The following is a 7,567-nucleotide window of genomic DNA, read 5'->3' as shown; positions in this document are numbered from 1 at the left end:
TCTTTACTTCACGAAAATTAAGCCTTGTACCAATCAGATGTAATAATGAACGGCAAGAAACAAACTGTAAGGAAATTAATCCACGAGTTGATTAATATACCTTACGAGCGTGGATCCGAGGATAAAAACCACTTGGCAGTTGGCAAGCCACGAGCTGCCTCACCCAGTCGGCAGTCACCCCTACCGACGAGGCTACGACATCATTAGGTTGATAGAGCTGGTGGAGTGAGGCGTGTGGTACAGTGCGCTCCCGTTCGACTTCAATATTACCATTTGTTTCTACGCGCAAACAACGTATACGAGGTGAGCTGTAGACGAATATCAATCGTTTATCTAAAACAATAAATTGTCGAACGAAGAAAAATAAACTAAAACCGAAATTGAGATTTTCTCTTTATGGTACGTTCGTCTCTATGTCTATTTCGCGCTATTTTCGACGAAAGATCCGAGTGCAACATAGTCGTAGCCCGTATGTACTTGGCGCTTGGTCGCATTAGGAATACCTAACTTTCCTATGGTTTCGAATAATACCTAAAACGCGCTTATATATGCTACAAGGAGGAGGTTAAATTGGATTAAAACTTAATTATAAGAGAAGCGATCGTTGCGTGTTACAAGATTGGCCTGAAATAGTGTATTGTATTCTATACCTAACACATTAGGCAGTCTGAATGATTATAAATTATAATTAATATGTTCACAAGATGATTTTCGAAAAAAATGCGTTTTTTTTTTTGCAAAATCTATGTACAAGCTACCGCACATGAGCACCAAAAGAAAACATATTGATACAGGCCAAGAAAGAATACACTCGGAGTACTGACTTGTCCAAATAGCGAAGAACTTTTTACCATTGCTTGGTTTATCACGACCCAGTTTGGCTAGGCAAAAGGGCGTATCAGAGCTACGTCCGTTCGTACTGTGGGTGAGAAAGTGGGTCACCATTTGTACAAAGTAACCCATTAATTTCTCCGAGTGTACCTAAACTCTGTGAGCTCGTTCTCAATTAATGAAGCGAGCCTAGCGAGGGCCCTGAAGCCAACACAGGGTTGGCATTGTGAAGAGTTGAGCATCAGGAGCCAACGACGGAGGATCACTAGGAGAATTTCCCGGAGTTTTGTCTTTGCATCACTATAAACAGAAATATTATTGCAGTTTTAAATGATACATGTCAAAATTATGAATTAATTTTCTATTTCACCACAATCAGCTATGATCTGAGTGGATGAAGAGAAACCTAACTTGTGACCTTTTGTGCTACGAAGCTCGCTTGCAATTACGGACCTCTAAACCTAGACTTTAGACTTACGACATAGAGCTTGGAATTCAGACTTACGACATAGTTTTGAGAAATCAGATTTACGACGTAGTTCTAAGAATTTAAACTTGCGACGAAGTTCTGAGAATTCATACTTGACGAAGAGGTTATTTTTATTTTATATCATAAAAAACAGGCTTAATTGCCGAGCACGCTGAATGAAGGCTCTGTTGCCTGATGCTTCGCTTTTCATTCCTGTTCGATTAGCTCAATTATTTAATCTTGTTCGATACAATTATATAATCAATTATTAGCGTATTTCTTTAAATTGCAAGGTTTTCATGCCGACCATTAGTGATTTACACCTCACGTGCAATGCCAGTTAATTAAATCAACTGTGCTTTTTGGTCGTAAATCATTTAATTAAAAATAATAATGAACTAATTTATTAACATTTTAGATCGCGAAGATATCATACAGGCTTTCAGTGATTCGCATGCACAAAGGACACATGGGTTGTCTGTACGATCAACCTCAGGCGGGCATGAGTTCAGTCGATAGTTCGCTCTGTTCATGTGGAAATTTGTGATCCGCGCTATAGTGCGAGTCATAAGGTCATTTGTGTGCAGATAAGCCAAGAAGTCATATATTACTCCGAGCGTTGTAAAAGCCCCGATTGTGGTTTCCGTAGAAACTCCCGAAAGCGGTTTCCGGTTCTCCTATAAGTAAATGTATTACATTAACGTTTCAAATATGTACACTCGAATTGCGGAAAAGTGTAGCAAGTCCCATTTGAACGTTTACAGTTACTTATGCAACAATGCACGAGGAGAAGCTCGATTTGTCGACCTGGGCACCATTTTAGAGGATATAGCATTTCCCGCACACGATGAGAGCATTTGCCGTTATTCATTGTCGATTCATAGAGAAGACGATCCAAAGTCATAGCTTTATAGAAGAAACATGAACAAAATTAACGGGTTTGTGATAATATTAATTGCCAAAATCTCACTTATTCACTTGCACTTTGAGCTCAGGGTATCTTTTTAATGGAATCTTTGATTAGGTCTGTCAGTGTCCAGGAAGGATTAAATTTATTGCTTGAAAACTCAGCTCTTGTGAAGAAGAGTCGTTTAGAGTGGGCAGCGCTCGATTCTAATAACAATAACAAAGCTTTGATCAAGCCACATTGTCTTGCACTCGATTCCTAACAACCCGACATTCTTGCCGATTTGAATCAGAATTTATTTATTTAGAGATTCTTAGAATCTAATAATTAATATCACGCCTCAGTTTGTTTGGCAAATATTTATTTGTTCCACAAATCATCGAATTAATACCATGCCTCTGTTTGTTTGGCAAATATTTATTTGTTTCACAAATCATCGAGGCTGTCGCTTCCCACCATTGATTACAAGCCCGACATTACATCACGGGTTAATTGATTGCAGGTTAACTCCGACTCGGTCAATGTCAGAGGGTATTTCTGAGAGCGCTTACCATCTAAGCTTTATTCTGTATCTAATATAATTCATATTATTTATGAAAATTTGTTTCGTTCGACCATCTACTAATAAAATATGTCTCAGCAGGTGCATGGCAACGTAAAAATTTATAACATTAGAAAAGAAGAATATCCTCTTCTCCATCTCTAGAATCTTGTTGTCAAAACAGTATTTTACAGAAGCCGTAAGCAGGCACACGAACTTGTATTACGGTATGTGCTATGATTCTTGGCTTCTCTCAAGAATCTTTGTAAAATCTACGAATCCTAGAAGTCAGCTACGCAACGTCCCACGGCAAAAAATTCGACGTCGAGAAGGGTAAAGAAGTTGACTCATACCTAAGGCCTCTATAAAAATCTCAGGATATTCGCCATATATTTTACGCTAAGGAAAGAGTAGGAGCTTGGTGCTAAGGAAGATGGCAGAGCAGTCATGTAATATCACTCGCGAATGTGACCTTCTCTGCATAAAGCTTCGTTCAAGATGCTACTGGTGCGGCCGGTTTTGGCCTCTCGTGAGCTGTGCCTTGCGCACCATTTAGCTGGTTGAGCTCAGGGTTGCCATGTGGTGGCAAGACAACAGACCCTAATCAGCTCAATAAAAGGCCAAAAAACGGCACTAATATCTACTCGTAAATTTGTAATTACCGCGATTGAGATTTAATTTTTCAGTTATTTAAACTTCGAAACAATTTTAAATAAAAAAATATATAAATTTTTAAAATTAACCTGCAAAATCAATCGAAAAAGGTCCCAAACGGCCAATTTGGCCGAAAAAAGACCAAAGTCGGCAAATTTGGACGGAAAGAGGCCTGACAATTCGGCATCACTGTGGCGCCGCTAGTACGGCCATGCTATTGATTAACCTCAATAACGCGCCTACACGCTAGCGTCACATGTCTACTTCGGTGAATAAGACCTAATTCGTGCCTACGGTAATATAAGGATAAGTGCCTTCCTTCATTGAAAGGAAGGTTTCGTTGAACACTAAATTTGAAATGGATGATCGTGGCGTTGTAGGTTCACTTGGAGGTTTCTTTCGAACCAAAACCGCTACTGTATGCGGTCTGCCGACGATGACTCATTAAGTTTCGGATTCACTAAAATAGATGTATTATACATTATTGATATTGAATTATTATATCACAATATTTTATGTATTGGAATTTATTATGCTTAGATTCAATTATAATGGTACAAACGCTCATTCTTTTTCGCAGATGGCAGAGAAGTGCTTGGTCTCGCAGTGCTGCTGCGGTTGTTCGCTGCGCTCGGGAGCCTTGGGAACTGGCATCTTCTGTTTGGTAAGCAATTACCTGCAATTGAATTTTCTATCTCACGTTTTACTGTTCAACAAATTTATTTCTAAAGTTGGGCAATAAAATTCTTGGCACGGTCGATATTTCCGCAAGAGAAAAATGTAATTTGACTCATAAAAACAATTAGTTTGCATAGATTTTCCTCGACTAGACAGTTGTTCTTATTCGACATAAATACTCATGAGGCGAGACGCCGTAAATTGATTAAGCTTATTTCAGATTAAAGATGACCAAATACGTAACTAAGTTTTGAAATCTACTGTAATCATTACTCATTGGTCTTACAATACATTCAAGGCATAATACTGCAAGAAATATTCCTTTTAAGACTGTATGTAAATGTGCCATCTTAACATATCTCAATGGTTTGTGTGCACAGGTGACAGGCCTCCTTGCCCTACTCTCCGCCATCTATGGGTTGATCACTACAAGTGAGTAAATGAGATAATAATTCAATTATCTATATTCGAATCACGCACCCCTTACGTTTTTCATACCCGAATGACCAATCTGATTGGTTTAATTTTCGTCAATCAAATTTCACAGAGAGCAAATCTACAAAAAAATTTATGAGATTTCTAAATTGCAATAATAAAAATAATACATGCACACAATGAATGCTTTTCTAAAAGAACTGTGCTTGGAACTTGTAAAAAAAAAACTTTTTGAAACACCGACCGAAGATCAATATCTACTCGAAAGAAAACCCTTCAAAATATTTACTTACTAATCAAGCATTTATTACAAACCAGTACAGTTCAACGCGTTGAATAATTGTCAAATATAATGAACAATCAGCACGAGCCAGAGATTGATTGATTCAGAGATTGATTTTCTAGCAGATTTAAAAATCCCATAAGGCTGAACTCCCATGTCAACAAGCATCGTTGACATCCACTTTTTACATACCATTTAACTCTCGTTTAAAAATACGATAGATTCTTGATTTCCTCACAAAATTGATATTTACTAAATTAAAGTAAATATTCGAGTTTTGCTCGCCATCACACTTATAATTGGGGTTAAAAAGGCAAGTACAAGAACGTTATAGAACTTTTTCCAGCTTAACAGGTGTTTTTGAGATGGATAATACCCGAGGTTTGAGAATCCCTTTCTTGTAATCAATAAAATTTGCAACTTGAGGTACGGTCAATTAAAAAAAAAATTTTTTTCCTTCTAACTCTGATTTCCTATCAATATATAAATAACGTTTTGAAATGTGAACTAAATTTCAATTATGTAGCAACAAAAAATAATGTTATAGGACGTCCAATGACAGGTGCCAGAATAAAAATTTATACCAGTATTCATGGATAAAATTTCAGTTTATGATATTCAATTGAAATCATGAATAAAATTCCAATATTTTTAACAACTAAAATTTAGAGGACAGAACACCTCGATGGACTTGAATTATGAAGCCCATATTTGGACATTTTTTCTACTGGCGGTAAAACAATATTTATTGATATTCGTTCCTCACAAGCTGATGCCAAGAGTTACAATCTGTACGCAAAGGAGTTGACGTGAGTTACCTATGGGGTTAACACAATAACCCAGTCAAAGTTCTAGACTTTAAACGTACCTCATAATTCTGAATTGCAGGAACGAGTGACGCTCATCAAGATTTGGGTCTACGTGGAGATCGTATTGGTCATCCTTGCAATAATCGGTTCAGTGGTGTTGTTTGTGCTCGGCGAGCATTGGATCTCCCTCGTTGTTGTTCTCATCGGGACGGCTATTTCATCGTACCTCATCGTCGTAGTGCGCTCCTACGCCGTACAGGTGAGTTTACATTACATTGTCTATTGCCTTCCGGATGTCGTGCAATTTCTATACGACTTACACTCATCATTGATTTTGATAAGTTTTTTTAAACATGAGGCATCATTTCATAAGTCCGAGGCATAATTTTAACAAAAATAAAAAACCAAGCTAGGATATTTTTTAGTATCTCACAATCGATTATTTTTTGTATGACAGTTGGAATCCAGTGGCGGTGGTGGCGGAAACATCATCTAAGGCGCTTGACTTCATTCCCTTCTGCGTACATTCGTTTTTTGTACATCGAACACATGTCAAGAGGTAATTACTGCGAACACCAATGCTGGACATCGAACGTATAACAAAAAGTAATTACGGATATCAACACAGGATATCAAACAATTGACAAGAGGTAATTACGGCGACTATCAATGCTATATACGTCGAACGAATGACAAGAGGTAATTTCGGAGACCATCAACGCGAGACATCAAACAAATGACATGAGGTGATTACGGCGCCCAGGAATGCTGGACATCGAACGTATGACAAGAGAGAGACCATCGGAGACGGAGACCATCTACGCGGGACATCAAACAAATGACAAGAAGTGATTACGGCGCTCATCAATGCTGGACATCGAACGTATGACAAGAGGTAATTACGGAGACCATCTACGCGGGACATCAAACAAACGACAAGAGGTGATTACGGCGCTCATCAATGCTGGACATCGAACAAATGACAAGAGGTAATGACGACGACCATCAGCGCTGAACAACGTACAAGCTTGGGAGCATGGACGGGGCACACGCCGCTATATTCATTACAAGCATGGCATTTAATAGCTGAGAAGGGAGACAACAAACATGAACAAATTGAAGGTAACCTTTGTTCAAAAGAACCTAGGGGGCGAAGAAAAACAACGTTCAACTATAATTTCCGAGCTATATTGCTAGAGAATGTGACAAGTGCACTGAGAAACGGCTTGACTGTCACACTGAACGGGTTGACTGAAACGGCTTTATAAGCAAGAGTTCGTCGGATCACTGCATGGTTAGTCTTTTTGGAGTTGCCACGGCCTCACTACAGTCATGTGATCATTAAATACTCGTAGGTAAGATTTTTTACAGATTAAAGTTTTCAAATAGACTCTAACTTTTCTACACAACGTTTTCAAGCATAGACGCAGGTCGTAGAAATACTTGCAGATTTATATAAGACCATAATGATTAAACATCTTTTGAGTGCTAGCAGAACAAACTGGAGTTACCACTACACTACTGAAGTCCTAAATAACTCAAAATTTCAAGTGAGGTCGTAATTTCATTGGTTCAAATGGTCTTCAATAGGTAAGAAGGAAAATGTTAGGAGCATTTGCATTGGTGGAAAATGGGAGTGATATTAGTTGGCTAAAATGAACACGTTCCAGATACATAAACCATTCGAATTGAGCCAACTGACAGCTGCATTGCCTACTTGATATTGGAGAATTTTTTCTGCATCATAATAAATTACAAGCTCAAGCCCAAATTCTTAGAGAAAAACTACTTCAAACTCAGATATCTTCCTATGAATGCTGTTTTTGAGTATTTCATGTGCTTTTGTGTGCAATCAGGCAATTTGATAAGAAAGTAAACTGTTTTAGTAGTCAAAGCTCTTCTTGGAATGGATCAACTTCTACTTCTAGGGTATCACTGTATTGAAACCATCATCATCATC

The 7,567-nt window shown here is 38.1% G+C and overlaps 2 long non-coding RNA genes across 2 annotated transcripts; both read left to right on the top strand.

Annotated features, from left to right (window-relative positions):
* The first annotated feature begins 218 nt into the window (after window positions 1-218).
* Window positions 219-4,512, top strand: LOC108672485. The gene is made up of 3 exons (XR_001930899.2): window positions 219-303; window positions 3,983-4,066; window positions 4,461-4,512. It is a non-coding gene; the product is annotated as an uncharacterized LOC108672485 (long non-coding RNA).
* Window positions 4,513-5,690: 1,178 nt separating this feature from the next.
* Window positions 5,691-6,430, top strand: LOC108672484. Its single transcript, XR_001930898.2, has 2 exons — window positions 5,691-5,866; window positions 6,065-6,430. It is a non-coding gene; the product is annotated as an uncharacterized LOC108672484 (long non-coding RNA).
* Window positions 6,431-7,567: the final 1,137 nt, after the last annotated feature.

This window comes from Hyalella azteca, unplaced genomic scaffold (assembly GCF_000764305.2).
Source record: "Hyalella azteca isolate HAZT.00-mixed unplaced genomic scaffold, Hazt_2.0.2 contig7515, whole genome shotgun sequence".
NCBI classification, from domain to species: domain Eukaryota; kingdom Metazoa; phylum Arthropoda; class Malacostraca; order Amphipoda; family Hyalellidae; genus Hyalella; species Hyalella azteca.
Note: the sequence above shows the minus strand (reverse complement) of the source record. Positions and strands in the feature narration are given on the sequence as shown.